The 23,998-nt window shown below is 36.1% G+C and overlaps 1 long non-coding RNA gene across 1 annotated transcript; it reads left to right on the plus strand.

Moving 5' to 3' along the window:
* Positions 1 to 12,782: 12,782 nt before the first annotated feature.
* Positions 12,783 to 23,682, plus strand: LOC105509850. The gene is made up of 3 exons (XR_001001488.1): positions 12,783 to 12,899; positions 16,711 to 16,764; positions 22,845 to 23,682. It is a non-coding gene; the product is annotated as an uncharacterized LOC105509850 (long non-coding RNA).
* The last annotated feature ends 316 nt before the right edge of the window (positions 23,683 to 23,998 follow it).

Below are 23,998 nucleotides of genomic sequence, written 5' to 3' on the forward strand. Positions count from 1 at the left end.
AAGGAAGGAAGGAAGGAAGGAAGGAAGGAAGGAAGGAAGGAAGGAAGAAAGGAAGGAAGGAAGGGACTTCTGGGTCAATTTTTTCCCTACTTCTCTTTAAAATACAAATTTTCATAGAAAAGTTGCTAACAGATATACTGGCTCTGAGATCAGATTTAGACAGAGTGACTCCGATTTCATTTGATCCAGATTACTGATCACACTGAGCTTATTCTGTTTGAATTTCTGTTAATTATGAATTAAATACATATTAAATAATAATATCAACATTTTAAGGTACTCTAAAAGCTTAAAATTAAAGGAAAATAAGAGAGCCATACTGAGTTATTGATGTAAGATTTCAACAATTTATTTGTAGTCAAATGTAGGCTCAAATGGGGATGGCAACATCAATGAATTTTTAAAATATCAGGTTTTCATTTTCTCCTCCTCAAAGAAGCAAATGGAGGGAGAATCAATGGATGTATTTTCGTTGCAGCATACCTCTTGGGAAGCTTTCACATGTAAATCAATACAAAAATTTCCGTCTACATGCTAGCATGACATGGTGTAGTTTTAGACACTGTGTTTTGCTGATTAGCACATAACCCAACTGCCACATAAATTATCTTTATAAATAAAACTTTGCATACATATGCAACATCCAGAATGGAGTAATAAATTGGTCTTGACTCCTTGTCTCTAATGGCACCACTTCATTGCTTCCTCTAGCAAGTTGGGACTGAGGGCACATTGGTGAATGCATTTGACTAATCTCCTATCATGATGCACCTCATATTTCAATATGCAACTGGCACAGTTGGCATTTGGAGGAAAGAAAAGTTCAGTTTCCTGCACTGTCAGTCTTTTTACCTTCCTGCCTACAGCAAACTTAAAAAAAATTACTTGGGAGAAATGTTAAGCAACCCAACCTTTTATAAAACATGTCAAGATTAATCGCTAGTTTCACTCATGAGCTGTGTAGATTGTTTCCTAAGATTCTCAACTTATTAGGTACAGTGATTCATATTCCCTTTCTTGGCAAAACATCTGCTTCTTTTCAGATATCCCCATCAATAATGTAGGCAGTGATGGGGTTCTGCCAACCCTGAACTCACTCAAAAATGCAAAGAATAAAATCCTTTCAAGCTATCTCTTTGGTCTTTGGTACCTTAGACTTTTAATATTTGATGCTTTGGTACTTTAGAACTTTCATTCTAGTTAACTATATTATAGTTAACTATATTACAGGAATGATCTGAATCCTAAATTTGCTTTTTATTTAACCCAAATTGGAAAGCTATTAGTATGAGTTAGTGAGCATTTTTATCCATATTATTCTTTCCTATGATCTTGCAGTGTTGACTCTAAAATTTCTATGTTTCCAAATAACTTATTCACCTTATCTTTGTGTAGTGTTACTATGGCAGACCCTGAGACTGACTGTTTCAGCATCAATTTCCAACTCCCCTGGGAACTTTTATATGTGTTCCACTAAACTACTTGCTTTCCTGGCTTCTCTTATATCAAAAGAAGGTTGTGTGATATAGTTTTGGCTAATTAGAAATCAGTGAAATTCTGTAATAGGGGTTTCTAAAACGTTTTTGCTTTCTTTATACAAAGGAGATACATGGCTGGAATCACTCTGTCTCCCATCTTCCCATCTTGAAAGTGGATATGATGTTGTGAGCTGCAACAGCAAACTTGTGGCAATGAGATGACAGGCTTGAGAATCAGAGACTTACTGACCTTAACAGAGCTGGTCCTCTGAACCACTGCCAACAGGCTTCTAACTCCAGACTTTTGTCCTATGAGAAAAATAGACCCCTAGTTATTCAAACCATTCTGTGACAGGTTCTCTTTTCTCACAAGCTGAAAATAAACTGATACAATTACCATTGCATACAGTGATAGAAGTCAGCTTTGCATTTGCACCCCAAGTATCCCACTGAATTGAGAGGAGATCTTTCATCTAAGCATAAGATCTAAAGAGTATCTGAATAAACATAGGTTTTATTTGTAACTTCCTTCAGACAAATTTTATGATAGCTGATACTGGGTTAGCACTAAAACCAAGCTTCATATTTGCAGCTGTGATGAAAGCTTATTAAAATTCCAACTCTTGAGACAGACTCTCCTCCAATACAGGGGTGGTTGATTCATAGTTTCCAAAAAAAGGAAAAAGTGAGATGGATTCTGACCTCTGCTTCCTTCTCATGACTTCTTCAAAATGACACACCCTTTTATTTGCTTTACCCACATTTCTTCCTTTCACTCAAAACCACCCAAGTTTTACCTTACCTGTACAGTAGGACTTACCTGACCATGCAAACTCACAATGACCACTCCCTCCCCTGATGCAGTCCTTAATTACGTGACCATTCATTTAGCATTTTTCATACTGTGATCTTCTGTATTTTGATCTTCTGTATTTTGATCTTCAACTAAGGTCACATGCTTCTTGGGAGCAGAGAATGTTTTATACTCCATATCCATGAATAGTGCCTTCCTTGTACTAAACACTCAATAACCGTTTGCCAGATTTATGTGCATTAGTATAGACACTTCTAATTTTTATTTATTCAAGCTTTTTGTACAGCTACCACAATGTTACATATTTGCCTGCTTTTAAAATACCAACCTGTTAAAGAAAAATCAGGTACTCTTAGAATTCTCAATATGAACTTACTAAAGTCCAAGTAGAAAAGGGCAAAAGAGCTTGATTAGATAATTCACAAATAAATTCAAATGACCAAAAATTCAAATAAAACAATCAACTTTACTAATATTGAGAAAATATAACTTGAAACAACAAGATGCCATTTTTCACCTATCAGGTTAAAAACAATTTTTACTTCTAAGGTAATGTTGGCTGTGATGCAATAAGTGGGCCACTCTTGTACACTGCTTTAGGAGTGTCATTCTCACCTCTGGAAAGCATTTTGGCAACACACTTAAGAGTTTTAAAAGAGTTTATAGTGCATGACCTGTTTTAAGGTATATTCCCAAGGAAAATAATGAAAAGAGTAAAAATTCACTGCAGCTTTTTTTTTTTTTTTTTTTGGTAAACATGAATTATTGAGACAACCTTACCTCTTGAGCAATAGGTAAATTGTTAATCTGAGCAAAGGCAACCTTGAGAAGGCAGTCAAAATATTTTCTAGGAGCTCTAGAAAAGGGAAGGATTAGAGATGGATGTTTCTCAAAGTCTGATACTAAAAGAAAAAGGGACAGAAGAGAATGTATTAACATCCAGGTGGGGAAGAAACTAAGGATAATGTCAACCTTTATCTGACTATCTCATAACTATGTTTGTTAGAAATGAAATATTTGGCCGGGTGTGGTGGCTCACACCTGTAATCCCAGCACTTTGGGAGACCAAGGCAGGTGGATCACGAGGTCAAAATATCGAGACCATTCTGACCAACATGGTGAAACCCCCTATCTACTAAAAGTACAAAAATTAGCTCGGCGTGGTGGTGCTCGCCTGTAGTCCCAGCTACTTGGGAGGCTGAGGCTTGAACCCAGGAGGCGGAGGTTGCAGTGAGCTGAGATCACGCCACTGCACTGCAGCCTGGGTGACAGAGTGAGACTCCGTCTCAAAAAAATAAAAAAAGGAAAAAAAAAAAAGAAAAAGAAATGAAAAATTTAACATAAGTTATATTGATAATAAAAACATTTGGATCAGATGTGACTACTAATATATCTGTGTTTTGGTAAAAATAATGATAAACATAATACCTAATGTTTATTGAGTGTGCAGATTCAGAGTCCTGTACTGAGTTCTCTCTCTCTCTCCCTATGTGCATATTTCTCATTTAATTCTCTCCATAGCCCTATGAAGTAGACAAGCTCATTCCAATATTACCATTTTACAAATGAAAAAACTGAAGCTTCAGAAACTGAATCACTTTGCCAAAGTACCAGTTATCGAGGAATGGTGCCAGAATTTGAATTTATATCTATCTGACTCTAGACTCTTAAGTTTGCAATCACTGTTTTATAATCTATGTTTCATATTTACCTATATATGTCTTAGAGTTATATTATAGGACTAGTTAATTACTTAATACCAAGGTACATATCTATTTATATGGGGGGCTTCTTGTGGAGCAGAGAATGTAAATTTTCTTTGACTCTAAGTTCCATCTCATGGTTTTGGGCAAGTTACTTGTCCTCTCTAACCCCTGGATTTTCCTATTAAATATAGATCATAATTTCTACCTTGAAAGATTATTGTGAAAGTTTAAGTTGTGAAGGATCCATCACAATGCCTGACATATGCATATGGTAGTCTTTAATATTATCATCCCACCTACACTGTGCTTTAGTTCAAAACTACTGGGAAGATGCATCATTGGTTATATAAAGTACACATAGATGGGAATAAACTTTTAAACATAAAGATTCAGTGTTCAAATTGCACTACCAAGTATGTAAGGGTTTCTGGTCATGGCTTTCCAAAAATGAGATAATAAAATAATACTTTTATTATCGTCTAGATTATACTAGATGATACTTTTCTTATTGTCTAGATTAATCAATATCTTGTGGAAATATTTCCAGGTCAACTGAGGCAGTGTCAATGTGCTTTTTTAGGACTGCATACTCTTCCAATGGTAGTACTTTGAAACTGAACAATTAATTTTTAAATGACCCTTTCTGTATATATTTACATACTGGTACTTTAGCTCCTTTGTGATACATTCTTAAAAGTAGGGATGCTGAGTGGAAGGGGGTCTGTATTTTTAATTTTAGGAGTCTTTGATTACTTTCTACAAAGTCTGTGAAAATGTGCACTTCACTAAAAACATATAAGAAAATACTTTTCTGAAAAATTCCCCTATTATTCATATTTGGTTTTGGCAATACGTCAAAACAAAATAAAGCAAGACAGCAGAAAACTGGGCACAGGAAATTAATATTTTGAAGTATATTGCAAATATTTTCCTTTTCCAAAAACACTAAGAAAGAAAATTAAATAACAATAAGGTATAACGTTGTATCTAAGAGACTGACAAACTTTTCCCAGGAATTGCTCTTTCTGAATCTCTCCTGTGGACTTTATTTTGCTGATCTTCACAAGGGGCTCAGAGGTCAGGAAGCACCACTTTCCCTCGGTGGTCTCCAACTCCTCCTCCCTTGCCTTGCCTTTCTCTTCATTCTAGCAACTGCTTAGTTTGGCTGATGAGGGTGGAGTTAGAGAGGAGAGTGGCTATGTTAACAGGTTTATCTCGGCCCAGAATTCCCTGTCTGTCTTTTGGGGAGGTTCATTAAACTTAGAATTTTATGAAGACAATAAAATGTTCGTTGAAATGACTGAATTCCTATTAGAGAGTAAAACTATATGCTTTTCACTATGTGAGGATATCTCACATATTTATGTTACCTTCCTGGCCTCTGAAAAATGTTGTATTTGGAACCCTTTGTCTAGCTGTAGCAGAGTTGTTTGATGCTCACCACCACCTATTTGCAATCCTTACAGCTGGGCTGTCTAACTAGTTTTGGCGATCAGATAGTGGACATTCGTACACGTGACACTTCTGTGATGACACACAAGGACCATCCCCCCTCACCCTGAGTCCCAGCACAATCTTCATAGTCTTCCTGCCCGGAAGCCATCTGTTGAGAATGCGGGGACATAGGATGGAAGTATGCTGAATCCTTGAGGATTAGCTCCTGGATGAAAGCTCCTGTGGAGAACTTCCAGATCCACAGAGGACTTTGAAGTAACTGAGAATTAAATTAAACTGAATTCTTATGTGCTAAGCCACAGAGATTTTGGTGTTTGTTATCACAGCTTAGCTTAGCCTTCCCTGACTAATATGCTATCATATTATACTACTAGACCTGTGCTGGGAACAAGTACTGCATGTAATTAAGGTCTCAAGGATCGACAGTCATTGCAGGCATCAGTGACTAGCGGCATACATAAGTCTAGATATCACGAATGAGAATCCCTAGGTGACTGCTAAACACAAAGGAATTTGAATGTTTCAGTCCTAATATAAGCTAACATATCTTAGAGGGCTGTTTCCTGATTATTAGGGTTAAGATGGCACAAGCCATACAGAGGCAGACAAAGGGCTGGAAATATGAAGTCCAGTCTAGGGTAACTGCAAATTTGTTCCAGCTTTTCAGTGCTCAAGTGAAGATATATTAAATTCTTGTAAGCAAGACAGGTTTATTACTTTTACAATTTTTATTTCTATTTTATTTTCTCCTAATATTCAGTAAGATGCTTGTGAAAATGTCAGCCAGTCTGTTAGTAGTAGTCAAAAGAGGAGTTTTGTCAACACTTGGAAAAGAACTATAAGGGGAGATTGATACAACCCTAGTGTCAGGTGTCTGGTGATAGTGGTGAGGGCAGTGAGACAATCCCAAGAGGGTACCATTCACAGGAACAGAATTCTTCCAGTGCTGACCTTAGATAGAGGTTCTAGGCATTGACCTGGTTGTTGAAACACAGATGGAATTTCCAAAGATTGAGCTGGGGTTGGGAATTCTAGGCGAAGGATACAGAGTGAGTGGAGAGGCAAGAGCATGACTACTGGGTAATCATGGGTGAGGTGCCCAGGGAAAATCCTTCTCCTATCCTCTTCTTCCGCGGATACAAAAAGGAAGAACTACACATCTATCTCTTTCTGATGTGGGGCGTCGAATTGAGTCCTATTTAGCAGGGAACCGGATCACTACTGGGAAATGGCCACTCACATGCCACACTCCTTTCGTGAAGCTGATGCAGAAAGCTACTGCCCTGTCTGCTCCCTGAGCTGCCCTGTCCACTCCGGCATCCACCCTCTCTCTGCTTCCCCCAGTGAGCTAAGGCACACTCATCTCTTTAGCTCCCAGCAGCAAGCTGATGGGGAAGTTTTTGGTTCAATTAAAGGAGAGAGGAGGTTAGGCTTAGGGAGCCAGAGGGCTCTTCACTGAGCATAACAGGCGTGATTTTGATTAGGAATGAAATGACTGCGTGTTCCATATACTGTATTATTCAGGGAACTCCTGAAGAGAGGAAGGGGAAGGAGCTGGGCATTCCTTGTTTCTGGTTAGCCACTGTCAAAAACCAACAAAACTCCATGAAAAATTCTTAAACAGTGATGTCAGTTTCTGAACCTAGTAAATAAGGATATTGATGTTTTAATCACCTCTTACAAGAGTGGATAAATGATAAATGATTGAAAATATATGTCATCATTTTGATATATGTATACATTTTTTCTTCAATTTTGAATTAACATGGGTGAGGGCTTGAATCAGATAAGCCTTTCACAATTCTACAAAGTAATGAATCTTATTTTTAGATTTTTTATTTTTCATGCTGTGATGAAAATAACTTGAATATATAATGAAATGTTCTCAGTTTTCTAATTCTTAAATATATCCAAATACTCAAAATAGGGCTCATAGATTCAGATCAGTAATCATACGTCATCCATTTGCATTAAGTAAAGGCTTTTCAAGCAAAAATCCAACTTCTATAACTTCATTCTATTAGTGGTGTACTAGCTTCTGAGATTTTAGGAAAGAGGTGAGCATGAAAATGTAAAAGTGGAACAAATTCCCATTTTTACTCTAATAGAGCACTAGGCATGGACAAGCCTCCCACTGCTCAGTACATATCTGTGAACAGTAGGATAGAAATGAATACTTTAAAGATGGTCTTCTAGATGAATTCTTTACAGTTCAGCAGTATTACTCTATGTACAAAGCAATCAAGGGGTAAAGAAAGTATCCTTTTCTTTAAAAAAAAAATGCAATGGATTTTGTATTTTTGGAGACCTCCTTCTAAAGTTTTTTTTTTTTTAATTTTAAATGTCTAAAGATTTTCTTTAGACATTTGAGACCCTCAGCTGAGGTTTTCCAGGTACTTAGAACTTTATCTTCCTTCAGAGGACAGGGACGCATGATAGTTACACTATTCTTTTCTAATGTCTGCAGTTACTGACTAAATAATTCAATACTTATTACAAAATACTTTCCCAGTGAATATGTTTCCAGTTAATATATATTCCAATTAACAATAAAAACTCAAGTCCATAGTATATATAGGCTAGATTTAAAACAGTATTTAAATACTATTTAAAATATTAATTCTATTTACTTCGAAAAATGACTTAATTTTATCTCCTTCGAAAAATGAGTTGTGGCAGGTAATATAGCAGATAAAAACATGGTCTTTAAAGTCAGCAAGATGATAGGAAGTTAGGCATTTTAATGTCCCCAAAGTTAAGTTTTGCCATTTGTAAAATTAGAAATAATTCATATTTCAACAGTTTTTAAAATGAGGAATAAGACTTTTTATCAAAGTCATTAACGACTTAAAACTTATACGTCTATGGTCCTCACTTTTCTCAATACCTCGGCAGTGTTTGGTGGAATTCAGCATTCCTTGCTTCTTCCCCTTTAGGTCCTGGGATAGCTTGTGCCTTATTTTGGTTTTCCTGCTGTCTCACTGGCTGCTTACTCTAGCCAACTCCTGTTCTGGGAGAATACCAGCAGTCTCATCAGCTCTTGTAGAACTTCACACGCTAACTCAAGGTTGGCTGTATGTGGATAAGACTTTGATTTCTATCACCAGCCCAGATATTTCTCTTAAATTCCAGAATCATATATCAAACTCCCTGCCTCACGTCTGGATATCTAATAGACATCACAGCCTTAACATGACCAAGTCAGAACTATTGATAAACCCTCTAAGCCTTTTTCATTCCAGTAAATTATTCACCCAGTTGCTCAGACCAATAACTTAGGAGTCATTGTTTTCTTTTCTTTTCCTCTCACCCCATACTTCTGTAAGTTCAGTTAACTCGACCTCCAAAATATATCTTTGATCTGTCCCTTTCTCACCAATTTTCCTGCTACAATCCTAGTACAAGGCATCCTTGTCACATTCCTGTAAAACTGCAACAGTCTTCTAACTTGTTCTTTTATCTTCACATTTGCTCAGTTGCAGTTCATTTTCTACCTAACGCCTAAGGTGATCTTAAAGCAGCAGATATCACGTAATACCCTGCATAAAGCCTTGGAGTGATTTACCATTACAAGTAGACTTATACGCAAACTCATCACAAGGCTTCTCATGATCCAGCCCCTACCTACCTGACAGACCTCCTCTCCCTGCTTTCTGTCCTTCTGCTTTAGCATTCTGGTATTTGTTCTGTCTTCCAAACATGCTGAGTTTGTTCCTTTTCAGGAGCTTTTACCACATGCTTCAAAGTGGGTTCCCAGATCTGATATGGCTACTTTCTCATTCCTTCAGGTGTTAATTGTAAGGTTGACTTTCAAAGAAAGTCTTAAGTACCCGAATCAAAGCAATTCTCCAACTCACTCTCTACCATGTTATTTTATTTTATTTGTATAGAGCACGTATCAATACCTGAAACTGTTTGGTAATGTCTTTCTTTATTGCCTGTGTCTCCTACCCCTACCACTATGTTGTAAACATTTTACGTTTAAAATTTAGTTTTCCTGAATATTGCTGTAACCAATATTGCCAGCACTACCTTGGCACATTGTAAGGGCACATTGTAAGGGCTGAATAAATGGCTACCGAAGTTGTATTGCTATTTCAGTTTAAGCTCAAACTCTCACTAATGCATTAATTAGTGGATGTTGTCTATTAATAATTTTTACCTTTATAAGTCTGTTTATTTTCAAAAATGAGTGTTACATCTAGATTAAAGTTGGTACTACCTGGAAATATTGGTTAACCTTGACTTCGTTAGGAAAGGAAAAGACTTCTAACTATAGGATTGTGTGTTATTTACACACCTTCAGTTACCATCAGTATATATTATTGTAGAGCCACAGAAATGCAAAGATCTTGGAGATCAGCTAGTTCAACCACTTTACATTAAAGGATATAATCTAAGTAGAACCTTACCCCTAAATAAATAGCTGTATTAAATAATTGAAAATAGAATTAATTATATGACTAATTGTTTTTCCCTGCTGTAGGCATAAATCAGGTTTCATTTTTAGTTAATGCTTCTTCCTTGCCCCCTTCCTCCAAGGTTCATCTGTTCATTTTTATAAAATATTTGATTAATTTTAGTCATTTGAGATTTTGGTTCTTGACAGTGTTATTGAAAAATTGTGTAGATATATTCCATTGATTATATAATCTTTTATAAAGGCTCAGAATTTACTTTTACTAGGAGTATTGTAGTCCAGCTGTGGATCTGATATTTCCCTATAATATCAAAATGCATTAAAATGAACTTTTAATGGGTTAAATATCTTGATTAAAAGTTAACAGAATTATAGTTCAGAATTTACTTTCATAAAGTTTGAGCCACCTTGTTTGCCAAATTGAATTCAGGTAGATTATGAACCTGGGTTTTTCTTTTGTAATTTGATATGCAATAGTTCTTTCCAGGTATTTAATTGTCTGCACTAGATGATACTCTGCATCTCTGGGGCCCCTGCAAATACTACAGTCAATTGAGAATCTGGCTATTCATGCCATACTGTTCTTAATCCATCTTATTTTTACATTTGTATCAAACTAAATTAGTAAGTGGACCCATATACTAATATAAATGCAGCTAATGAAACTAAAAATTCATAATATATATATGTATTTCCATTTTAAACATCTATTGAATTTGTCTTTTAAAAGAATTCTCTTTTTAGAAATTGGAATATTCACAATGACAGAGGAAAAAATCAGCTATAGAAAAAAAGTACAAGGGATGTCAAACCAGTGAGAGAAAAAAAATAAAGTTGTTCTTGATTCCCACTTGGATTAACTGTATGAGAATGAAGAATAAACTGTAATGAACATCTGCTACTAGCTCCTAAGATGGTAGGAAAGGGAGAATAAAATAAGAATTGCTGGATCAACTGCTCAGGAATTTGAAACCACAGGATATTGTAGTCCTTTGGGATTCTAAATATTCAGGCATCTGTTAGGTAGCAGATTCAGCTAAACATGGATCATCAAAGGAATTCCAGAGTTATGTTGAGGACAAGTTTATAATCCATAAAGAAGAAAATCAGCCACTGGGGAAGTTATCCTGGAAGAATGTAACTATTTGAAGTAGTTGTGCTACTAAGTAGTTGTTCTTGGAAAAAAGTATTTCCAAAAATTTAACCCCTTCAATTCTTTCCATCCTCACCTTGACAAAAAAGAATGCTAGCTAGCACGGAGGAGGCTGGTTTGAGAAAACCAGTTGGGATATGTAGAAAGAAAATAACATCTATCATTAGGTGCTAATGGACTTTACCAAATAAACTGTAATCTAGGATCATTGCCTTAGTTATTTTCCAGCTACATTTTATAGTCACAAAGGGTAAGTGGTTTCCTTATTCTTCATAAGTATTTTATTTTCTTAAATTGTTCTTTAAATCATAGATTTCTAGAAGCAGAAATTGAAATGAGAAGCCCAGCCTTTCAAGGATGGAATAGAGATTGAAATCTCAAACTATGGACTCATAAAATGGTGTGGAATCTCTCATATGATTCTCACTTTATCATCTCAGTGATGTTAGTAATTCATTCTTTCATTCAACAAATTCTCTTCAAGCACCTACTATGTTAGGTTTTAAGAATACATTACTGAAGAGAAACAGGCAAGAGTTTCTATTACTATGGAAATTTCCTTCTTTCTCATAGGAAAAAGTGATTAGAAGTTTGCAGAGGGAAGGGTCTTCCAGAGAAGGGTGATGATCAGGTTACATCACATCAACCCATCTACCCCCCTCTTCTCTTCCCTTCAAGGGTAGGAGTTCTCTCAGGGAAACACCATTCTGAGGTACTTTTAAACATGTTTCTCCATTTTTATTAATTTTTATTGCATTTAAGGCTGTATGTTTTGATGTACATTATGATCCATGTATCTTAAACCCTCAAATGTATGTTCATATACATTTAGAAGTATATTTTTAAAATTTTTCTTTATGCTCACCGTTTTTTCCCAAATAAGGAACTGACAATAAAAATGTGAACCTTCACACATTTGATTAAATGGAAAATAATATACAGCTACCTATTTATGTGCCTACTTGTAGGCTTGTGTAATCACTGATTCTTAGTCCCTTCACTGCTGGTAGGTCCATGAATCCAGAGAAGACTTTGGGGGTACATGATGAAGATGCTTTGGTGAAGGATCAGAGGGAAGGCAAAAAGTCAGTTACAAGTCAGCTTCTTTACAAAATACATCATGGATTAGGATTTTGCCCTTTCTCCAGGATTCTTCTCATTAATATTCATCGACCCTGTCTCTCCTCTGTCTCTTTCATATATCCCCTTTGTTTGCTTTGACGAAATTTATCTCCTAATCTAAAATTTAGTACCATATTAGAGAAACGTTTTGTATGTTGGAAATCAAAATATGGCTCTGATGAACAGTTGATTTACCTCTAAATGATGCGATTTTCAGTCTTTTAAAGCATTATAGCCTTAGTGTTATTGTCATTTAAGAAACATTCTCTTGGCTCTACGCATTTATCGCCACCAATTGCTAATGTACCAAGTTGAGCAATATTTAGACTCTTTGGTTTTCCTCTCCCCAGTTAGCATTGTTACATCCTGGTCATTTTATTGCTCACTGACAGCTCTATTACCTATTCCTCAAATTAATCAATTTTGACAGTTGGCTGGTTAAGTTTGGTGTGGTAAGGAAGTTTAAAACATTTGCTGACATAGGTTTGGTGGCCTATTTATAATTTTGATAACTGGGAACTTGCAGCAAATTTAGCACAGGTAAAATACATTAAAGCTCTAACCCTTCTGAAAATTCCCAGGGCTTATTTTAACGGGGTAGGCATAGTCTCACTGTATAGCTCAGATGGAGCCTTCATATTTACTTTTACAGCGCACCTCTTTAAGAGAGAACAGTCACAATGGAAAACAGCGGCAAGGGTTAGAAGACTTTTAAAAGGAAGCTGTTAGTGCAGCAGTAAAATTTGGCCAGGTAATTTCTTTTTCTCTCTCTCATTAGGTTTCAATCTTCTTTAGTATTATGACTTATCCAAAACAGACTAGCATTGAATCAGAGCTTTCAGTTTTTCAAAAATTATGACATGTTTGTCTAAACTCTATTTTAACTTGCCTAACTGTATTCTGGGCTTCAGCCTCAATAATTCTTTTATTAACATTTTCAGAATAAGAACTTCAGAAGTAAATGCTTGAGCTATGTCACTAGTTAGGTCTTCTAAAGATTTATTGAACTTAAAATTATTGGAATCTCTTTAATAGCTCCATCAGTATAGAAACATGAGCTCTTATGTTTATGTATTTTTCTTTAGAAAAACCTTTTTATTATGAAACTTTCCAAACATAACCCAAAGTAGGAAGTACAATAAACCTCCATGTATGCATTCCCTGGCTTAAACAACCATCAACATTTCGCCATTTATGTTTATGTTTTAACAATAATGATTACTGGATATTAAGAGGAACGATCATGTGCTATTTTTAAAAGTGCTAGTAATAATCCTTAGTTGGTAAAAAACCATGATTTTTGGTAAATTTTATTTTAACAAGTAGAATTTATGAATTACGGTACGCTAACTAGATATGCTATATTTTAAAAATTAGTTACTATTTCTGTATTTTTGTAAATATCACTGAAAATATTGGTGGAGTTGGAAGTTTTGTTTTCCAAATGTCAGTTGTTCTTTTCTCCATTCCTGGTTCAAAGCCAACACTATCAGAAGGGAGACAAGTTGGCAACTAGCCTAAATACCAGTGGGGATACGTCGTTTCTTCTGGACTTATATTCTTAAATAACACCTTAAAAATCTGTGGATAATTAGTGTAGCAATCTTGAAAATATTAATTAAGAAAAGAGCTAATAATTACTATGCTTGAAACTGAAAGTGATATAATTAGACTTAAACTGTGAGGTTTTTATTTGAAATTCATTAAGACCTTGAATGACTTAGTTGGCAAAGAGAAATTCTCCATTTCTATTATTAAGTCTTTACTAGTTAATAGAAATATAAACAAGTTCAAATGTCTGTTTACTTATAGATTGTCTTGCCTAATTTCATCTCATTTTAATTATCTGTAGATAAAATGTTTTATTTACAATAATGGAATTTATAGCAGAGCTGGTCACATTTTGACAGAAAGTGAAGAAATTTGATCATGCCAAACAGTAGTATACTTTAGGCATACAGATTTTTTAACTAAAATTTTGAAATATTTTCTACAGGTATACATTTTTTCCCAAATCATTGTTTATGTACATTAAACAATGCTTTGAATTTCTTCCCTCCCCACCCCCGCTCAAAACAAAGAAACCTGTAATAGTACAGTAGAAAAAGGCAGAGGAACTTTCTCTCTCGAGCTGAATGATGCCAGTTTGAATAGCTTGGTGCTGACAGGCTGGGTGAGAGTTGAGGAGCTTTGATTGCTTACACTACCCTTGTTCTAATGAATGATGATATCCCTGTGAAATACATTGCCCCGGTCTGCCTGCAGAGAACTTAACCGCATCAGTCAGCCTCTCTTGCCTGAACCTATGAGGTCATCGTTATTACTTCATTTTTTATTCCTACATAATCCAAGCTGAACTTTAGAAGGCTTTCTGCTTTTCCCATCAGAAGTTATTACTCTGAAATACAGAAATAACCTGAGAGATCTTTTATGAAATGTATCCTCTTCTGTTTGTCCTAAGTATGCAGTTGAATCTATGAACTAATTTTCTGGGCAACAGATTCGCCAAATCCAAATTAATCTCAGGTGAATCAAATAGCTTCTTTCAATGCAGATACTCATTTGGATAAAAAAGAGACATAATGTTAACAGAACAAGAGTGGTAGCACAGTGGAGAAGGAAGATGGAGTTTGGTAAGAATGAAAAAAGACTTTTTTTGAAAGAAAACAATTGCTAAACTAATGAAAGAATGAAAGAGATTGTTAAATTCACCAACTCAAGCAAACTATTTGAGAAATAGTAAATTTTATAAAATAAAATTCTAAAAAATGGTTAAGATGGCAAAAGGAAAACTAACCAGGTTGTATATTTTAAATCTATGCAGTTTATCGTTGGCAAACTATACTTCAACAAAGCTGCTTTAAAAAAGAAATAGTGAATTGTGTCATCTTAGGGAAAGGGTAAAGAATATGGGTTTTAAAATTTCATGTGAATATGAACCTCAACACTACCACTTATAATTATAGTATCTTAGATCTTCCATCTGTGACAGGAGTTGACTTTCTTTTTTTTTCTGTGAAATGCTGTATAGTAAATATAGTAAATATGTTAGGCTTTTTGGGCCGTGCTGTCTCTTTAGTAACTCTCAACTCTGCCTTTGTGTGTGAAAGCAGCAATAGGCAATAAATGAATAAGCATGCTGTATTTCAATAAAATCTTATTTATGGATACTAAATTTTGACTTTCACATAATATTTATGTGTCACAACTTATTGTATGAAATGCTTGCCATTATTTAAAAGTAAAACCCAATCTTAGCTTGCCAACAAGAAAAACTCAGTGGAATGGATTTGGCCTTTGGGCCATGGTTTTCTGAAACCTGATTTAAGATAGTGGCTTTCATAGTGGTGCCAATAACACCAGCATTGCCTGTGAAAGCCTTCAAGATGCAAATTATTAGGCCTTACCCTAGACTTACTGAAAAACCAGAAACTGTAGAGTGGGGTGCAACAAGGGTTTTAACAAGCTCTTTCTAGTTGATTCTGATGTACGTTAAAGTTTAAGAACCATAGCACTGTAGACAATGCTACATAGCTGCTTTGAGTTCTTTTAGGAATTAATGAGATAATGAGTTGCTGGTGCCTAGCCTGATGTTTAACCACCTCAGCTGTGCTAAACACCTTTTAGCTGTTTATAATAGCTAAAGTAAATTGGTTAAATTTTGATCAAATTTTCCCTTCTTAAAGCGGTGACTGTGTAAAATAGTTTTTTTTGCAAGAATTCCAAAAGGAGTTTGCAAAAGAATGAAAAGTAGATCATTTTAACCTTCTTTTAACTAGATGGATAAAACATGAGAATTAAGAAAAATCAAGTCTCAACAATGTGACAGGAAATGAGTTTCCTGGAAAACAATCTCTTTAATGCTAACACTTCCTTTGGCCTGTTAATAATTAGAAAATAATAGAAATAGAGGTTTTGATGTCATAAATATTATAGCAGAATATGTTCTTGCTAAAAGAGCAAAATAGGAATGTAAATGTATAGAACAAAGGCACCTGCTACTCAGTGTTTCCTGTCTTTCCTTACTCCATGAATGTGTGGGCACATGGAATATAATGGGACATGCTCAGTCAGCTTAACAGTCAGCAGCTGATGACCCATCCTGAGCCTGCTTCAGATAGGACTGACGTGAATGACAATGGCTGACACGGTATTACCTTGTAAAATAATTTATTTGTGCTTTTGTAGAACTGATGTCGTGGAAGCCTGCTTTCTTATGGAAACATTCATCATTACCGATTTAGGCATACTGATTTACATTTCTTTGACTTTGAGCTTAATACTGAGTGTAAACGTTCTCAAATAGTCACAAGTGAACAGAAAACATAATGAATGTAAGAGCTGACATTTTTTATGAGTATGAACTTCATAGCAAGTCATACCTACCCCAGTGGAGGGAAGAAAGAGAAATTCTACTTTTCTTGCAATTACCTAGATAAACACAAATTGAAAGCTTTTGCTGTGATTTATCTGGATAATTTTGACAACATAGGTTTATTAAAATGCTTCATACAAAGCATTCTGAATTTCATTTTGCTTTTATATTTGTGTATTTCTTGCAGATGCTCACAAAATGTCTTGGATAACAGCTGATCTTGTAATGATCATCATGATCGGTGAGTCTGCAAAAGCAGATGAAATTTTTCTGTAAATTCAAGTGAGCTAGAAGTTAAAAAAAAAAAAAAGCTCGTACAAGTCCTCAGTATTAGAAGAGTTTTGTTAAAAGTTTTCCGTGTTTTGGTATTTTAATAAAAACCACATGTTATGAGGCTTATTTCTCAGTTGTATTCATTCCAATTGCCATTTTTGTGACAAACTTAGTAAACAAAGTTCAGACATTTTTTCAGATTTTTTTTCATCATTTTAGCCAGGAATCACAAGAAATGCAACAGGAATGATATCACAGCATGCCTTTTTGTAGCACATTAATGCATTTTTGACAGCTGAATATTTCTGATGAAGAGAATATTTAGATTTCATTTTTGTATCTTATACAACATCTGGAACTTTAGAATATTTCTTTATTCAGTAAGCTATCTGTTGTGTCTGCAAAAAAAGCCCTGATAGAAACTTATGAAAATGATTGTCAAGACTTTGCTTGGATCAGAGTGAAGATTAAATAGTAATAACCATCAAGCAGTGCAACATAGGCTTTAACCTCAAATATAAACAATACAATAAAGATGCTTCCTCCTTTCATATCTGCAAATTTCCTATGGTCATGCATAACTTTAATAACTAAATTAAATGCCTTGAACTCTACTGTGGGAAGCCCTGAATCCTCCTCATTATCTGTGGATTTTCTGGCATGCACAAGCTTCTGCGCAAGTGCACCTATGTACTGATGCTCACTCCAAGCTACCACCATTTGTTCTGTGGGTGCTCCCTGCCTGGACTGGCCCAGTGCACAGTGCTACCCCTCTCATTTCACTCAAGCAAAGAACCACAAACTGGGGTTCATATGAGTGGCAACTTTTTATTATGGATTTGTGAGTTGCAGAAAGTAGTTAGGGATCAGAAAACACTTCAGCGTTAACGTCAGGTACAGATATGTTCCAAGTAATTTGTCAACCCCCCCGCTCTGTAAGGAGTTTTTCCTCTCTGGGTGTACTTGTCGGCTCCAACCTCCAGCTACATGCATGCCGGAAGCCCTCCTGCATTTTTTTCCTAGCTCTTCCTTGCAACTCCCCTTTCTTCTCAATACTGGGTCCCTCTCTTAGGTTGCCTGTAGCAAAGTCAAATTCTTCTCCTTTTAATAATAAAACAGAGTAACAGTTCAGCACTGTTTTTTTTTTTTATCTCGTACTACCCATGCAGCCCTGCCCAGGGACCTGACTTTTCCCAACCAAAGGAAACAGCATACACCATTAAGGTATTTTTGTCTAAAAAAAAAAAAGAGTCATCTTTTTAGGGGTGAATTATTTCCCTTCTCTGGAAGACAAACCAACTGTAGTTTTTCCTTCCAGTTGCCATTGCTCTTTTTGTGATGTATAGGGGCATTTCTCTCCAAGGAAGCTTCTGTGCTGTCTTGTAGGCACATTATTTTTTACCCTCTTCAGTACGTTCTCCGCACTGCTGCCAAATGATCTTTCTAAAGGGATAATTTGATCTTGATGTTCTTTTGGTTAAGCTATGAGTAACATCTCACTGGTCTCAGGACAAAGTTTCAAATCCCTAACAGATCTGACAGAGCTCTATGAACACCTGGCCCCCGCCCCACCACCTGCCTTGCACTAGGCTTAACTTGCAGGACTCTCTTTTCTCTCCTTCCTCTCAAGGTGCAGAGACTTTTGACTTCTGGGACAGAGCATGCTCCTTGCTACCACTGGTTCTCTGTGACTGTTATTTCTCTGCCTCAAAGATCCTCCCTGCTCATGTAGTGATGTCTTAGTTATGTTCCAGATCTCAGCTTAAAAGTTTAAGTTTGGGGCTTCTGTGTGTCTCTATTGGCATTCTGCATTCTCCTTTGAACATTCATCAGAATCGTAATTCATTCATTTTGAAAGCAGGGTATCAGGTTGCTGTGGCAACTCCAGGCAGGGTTGCCAAGCATTGTCTGTGTACCTCTACTTAAGGCTTCTATGACGAAGTTTCCCTTTTCTATTTTATTTACTGCCTCCCTCCCTCCACTGCCCCTCCAAATTTAGGGTAGCAATGCCTCCCTTCTGTTGACCTATCCATGTTGCTCAAAACTGTCAAGCACTCTTCATCTCCTCTCTACACCTTCATGCTATTCTCTACCTGTTGAGATTCTGATAACATACTCCTAAACTGTTACTATTTTTTTCTAAGGTCTTGCATGAGTGCTTAATCATTTGGGTTTTTCTTTTGTCACCATCTTCTTATCCTCATAATCTCTGCTCCAGCCATTCTTGATTATTTTTCTTATGTCTTCCTATGGGCCATGGTCTCTTTTACTCCTAGGGCCTCACCCATAGTTGTTTCTATAGCCAGAAAGGAGCAACCCACTCTTACACTGCTACATTCTCCCTTTATCTACCTAAACTCTGCTTATCCTTCAAGCTTTATTTTACATTTCAATTCCTCTGAGAAGTTTGTCCTCACTTTTTGTCTTTCTGACCCCCGGTCTAGGTGGAATAATAGCCCTCAAAGATGTCTACATCCTAATTCCTGGAACCTGTGAATATGTTAGGTTACATGGCCAGGAAGAATTAAGGTTGTATATGGAATTGATGTTGTGAATCAGGTGACCCTGAGATGGAGGACAATTCTGGACTATCTAGGTGGGCTCAGTGTAATCACAAGGGTCCTTATGGGTGAAACAGGGAGACAGGAGGGTCAGTGTCAGAGAAAATTCCACTGGCCGTTGATGGCTTTGAAGACAGGAAGGGACCACAAGTTAAGGAATGCAAGTGGCCTCTAGAAAGAAGCTGGAAAAGACAAGGAAATGGACAGATTCTCCCCTAGAGACTCCAGCAGGAACACAGTCCTACTGAAACTTGATTTTAGCCCAGTGGGACTTACGACTTTTGACCTTCAGAACTCTAATCTAATACATTTGTGTTTTTTGTTTTTTGTTTTATTTGTCTCAGATTGAGATGCAAAACTTTGTGTTGTTCTATGTGGCAATTTGTTACAGCAGCAGAAACTGTTACTGTATTTTTTTCAGGAGTTTCCATAGTCTACAGTTTTTAATCAGCCTGTATTTTAATTGCCTATCAGTTTATCTGGCCCTTTTAGTAGACTCTGAAGCCCACAGGACAGGACAATCACTGTTTTATTCACTGTCATTTAGCCTGTGCTAACTACAAAGCCTGGAAGGTAGTAGGCTTTCAGTAAGTATTTGCTGAGTAAATTAATGGCAGATACAGAATTCAAACATGGCATCTTTGATACAGTCCAGCAGCAGTAGCTCTTTGGCTCTGAAGCAGATACTACTTGAATTTTTTTTTTTCTCTTGGAAATCTGCCTAAGATCATCTGAAATCAGATATAGCTTAGCCAACTTTAGTTATTTGAGAAAATTTTTCCAAATAATATTGATCCGCTGTGTTATGACATCTTGGTTTTCATCTGGACAGAAACACATCATAAATGAATTTATTGGGTCCCCTTAACTTCTTCAAGCAGGAGAATGGCACATTTCTCATTGGCCATTAAGATCAGTTACATGTGTTTCCATGACACATTGTTCAGAAATGGCCAGAGCAGCTGAGTAGTGCAAGGAATGGCTGCCTATGGGTAGGACATTGTGTTTCAGATCCCCAGTTCTTCACTCTTTCTGGGGCAAACAGTCTCATTTGAAGGTTATTTTCTCAGGTGAAATAGACACAGTTTCATCTGTTTCAGCCACTTACACAGAAAGACAGGAACATCCTAGGATTCCTAGAGCAAATGCCATGGCAAAGGGTGTTCAGGGCCTCCGCTAGCCTAGACTTTTTATTCTTTTCTTTTTAGTATTTCTCTCTGATGAACAATTTGATGGGTGAATATCAAAAGCTATTGGAATTTAGTACATTATCACTCTCGATGCCTTATATTTTTAAGATCCAATAAGAAAGGAAGAAAAAATACCTCTTAATTGACTCTTTTTTATCTTTGCCAAATACAGTAACTCTTATCAACTAAAATCTCTAAGAAATTAAAGCTGATTAGGGAACATTAGGAATGCTGTCAATGGATGTTTTAAAGTCAGGGAAAAAAGTTTCAGCAGTCATTAAGCCCTCAGGGGAGGAAAGATGTATTCTAGGAAATCATAACAATTGAAATGTATTTCTATTATTTTTTCTGCAGACTCTTCAAGCACTTACACTGAATTCCAGAATGCTTCAACTTCCAACTGATAGAGTATTAAACACTGTGAAGAATGTTAGTGTGGGAGACAGAGAAAGAACAGCATTTTAAATTTTTGTCCAGTCAACTAGATGTTTTGCAAAAAATAATTTTGATAATGTTTATATGACCTTGAACATTTACACATATTTCATGGGGAGCTTAGAAGTAAACATTTTGATATAATATTGGGAGTTAAGGTTTAATAAAAGGGGAATTTATTTCCTTCAAAAAGAGCCTAATTACGGAAAATTAGGAGATTCAAAAAGTAGTCAATGGAACAACTTTTGAATCATGGGAAGCTTCACCAGATAGTTCTCTACTTCAGTTTCTGCAAAGATGGTTTTGTGAGAGGAAGCAAAGAGGCTGGGCTGCTTACTGAAGTGTGAAAACCAAAGCATTAAACAGGCTACTTTAACCCATCTCAGGCTGTCCTGAATTCATCTGGAGTGTGGGTAGGAACCTAAAATCTGGCTTCAGAGCAAAACCCACGTGGCAAGATTATCAGAAAGAAAATTTATTTCCATATATCAGCAACATAAGATCAGTAAGGTGAAAGATTTTGCAAAATAGTATGGGAAGCAAAACAGAGGAAAATAAGAATAAAAGTGAGCCATCTCAAAACTGGTTTTTATGTAAGAAGTGAAAACGCAAATAAATCCCCTTGAAAAATATATCATATATCTACCATAATCTACCCTCCCTTGAATCAGGCTGTCTAGGGATTGATGAACATATACCAAAATACATCCAGCCTTCCCAATGTCCTCATTTCACATTTACCCAACTAACCAGTACTTCTTTATCTCTTAGTTGTTCTATGGCTGAAAATAGAATTTAGGGTTGATAATGCCCAGATTTCTAGGCTATGAAGCAGTAGCATGTTTGCAGTGTTGGGTATTCCATTTGTGCATGGAATCCCTTCACACTGTCTTCTCTTTCTGTAGTGTCAGAACTGCCTGCCTTCCACAGTGTGTTTGCTGTGTTTTACAGGGTCCCACTAACTCTCTGTGTCATATCACTCTCCCAAGCATTCCCATGTGGAAATACAATGTTGTAATAATGCAGAAACAATTTAACTTTTAGTGCATTTAAAAGCAGATAGCATATATTTGCTTTGATCATTCTAGTATGGTAAAAATGAACAAAATTTGTGTAAGAAGACATATGCTGTGTGTAGAAAAGACAAGAAATGCACAGTTTATATTTTAAGCTCACCAGAATTTACATTTATTATTAAATATGCATTATTTTGGAAGCTGATTTTCTTGGAAAATAAAGGCTTGTTTTTGAAAATAGGTAAAGAGTATAAAATAAGCCCAAATTAGAAATATGTAACGAGAAAGTCTACTACAGCAAGAAAAATCTTACACTAAGTTAAATATTATATCTACAAGTAGGCATCTTGTAAAAGAAACTCCTTACTATACGCAGTGGCTATGTTACTAAATATTGGCTGAGTTTGGTGATACTCTATTTATCTGGCCTTTTTGTTGGCCAAGAGAATATTTTTCGAATTAAGAAATTTCCCAATTAATTAAAGATCATGCTAATGAAGAATGTAAAATTGTTTCCCTTTCCGTCTAACACCACACACTGTCAGGTATTGAGTTCTTGCCTTTTCTCTTTCATGCTCTGATATCAGAATGATTGTTTTTGACAATAGCCTTTATAGTGGCATAGTTATTACTTGCTTTTTTGGATTTGTTGTGGGCTGTTTGAATTTTAATTTACGCTGTTAATAGTGTGCCTTCACATTAGTACTGCATTTTTTTAACTTGCAATTTTGTTATTTTCCTTGGAATGCATATTTTTGGTTTACAGATGGTGTTGGTCACAAAAAAGAAATATAAATTGGTAGAAACTCAGACTTTTTTTTTTTTTTTTTTTTTTTTTTATGACAGGAGGGGACAAAGAGGCTGAATTCCTATACCAGTCTATCTCCCAAAGACTATTCAAACACTTCATCAATTGTATCTGCACTAACATTAATCAAGACACAAAGGTCAAACCAGTAGAGCTGCTGGCTTATTCTGGGCCTGCAGTCCTATCCTTGAAATTTTGCTTTCTTCTTGTTGAGCTCCTTGAATTTGAGGAAGGCCAAGTGTGAGAGAGGATGGTGAAGAAAGGGTAAAAGTTGCCTGTAGCTAGGCATGGGAAACTTCAATGCCACCACAGAGAAAAGTCTCTACCAGCTCAGGAGCTGGGAGAGGGCCCTGGTGGAGGAGAATTTGCATAAGGAAATTAGCAGCTCTGTAGTACACTTGTAGCACGTGACAGGAAAAATTTGTCATTGGTTATTTATGAATTAAATCTTAATAAAATCCCTAGGTCTTCCCTAACCAAGTGCAAATGTCTTAAGAGGTTACCTGTAAATTTGAACATCCTTTCAGCACATTTTCTGCATAGTTAATGTGTGCAGTTGTGTCTAGGCACAGGACAGATTTACTTCTGTATCAATATTTGAGGCACTGTATATGGTACAGAGACCCCATTAGTCAGTGAAATTATGGCCTATTCAAGGAGATGAAAGTTTAGTGAGAATCTGAACTAGGAAGACAACAAAGTTACTCTTTCAAAGAAATAATTTAAATGACTTTGAAGAGAAAATAAGATTTTTTTTTAATGGAAAGTTCATTTTCCAAACTACAAGACAGTTAAATAGTTAGCATGTCTCTTAAACCCTAAATTTTAATTTAGCAGTCAGTGATGTCACTGATAGTCTCTAGCTATTAATAAATGCAGTTCATCTTCTCGTGTGTCAGTTTTCTCATTTTAAAAATTAATTATAATGATAAAGCTATCTTTAAGTGATTTTTTTTTTTTCTGAGACAGAGTCTCCCTCTGCTCCCTCTGTCACCCAGGCTGGAATGCAATGGTGTGATCTTGGCTCACTGCAACCTCTGCCTTCCAGGTTCAAACGATTCTCTTGCCTCAGCCTCCCCAGTAGCTGGGATTGCAGGCGCCTGCCACCACTCCTGGCTAATTTTTGTATTTTTTTGTAGAGACGGGGTTTCACCATGTTGGCCAGGCTGGTCTCGAACTCCTGACTTCAAGT

Source organism: Colobus angolensis, unplaced genomic scaffold (genome assembly GCF_000951035.1).
Source record: "Colobus angolensis palliatus isolate OR3802 unplaced genomic scaffold, Cang.pa_1.0 Scaffold180, whole genome shotgun sequence".
Lineage (NCBI taxonomy): Eukaryota > Metazoa > Chordata > Mammalia > Primates > Cercopithecidae > Colobus > Colobus angolensis.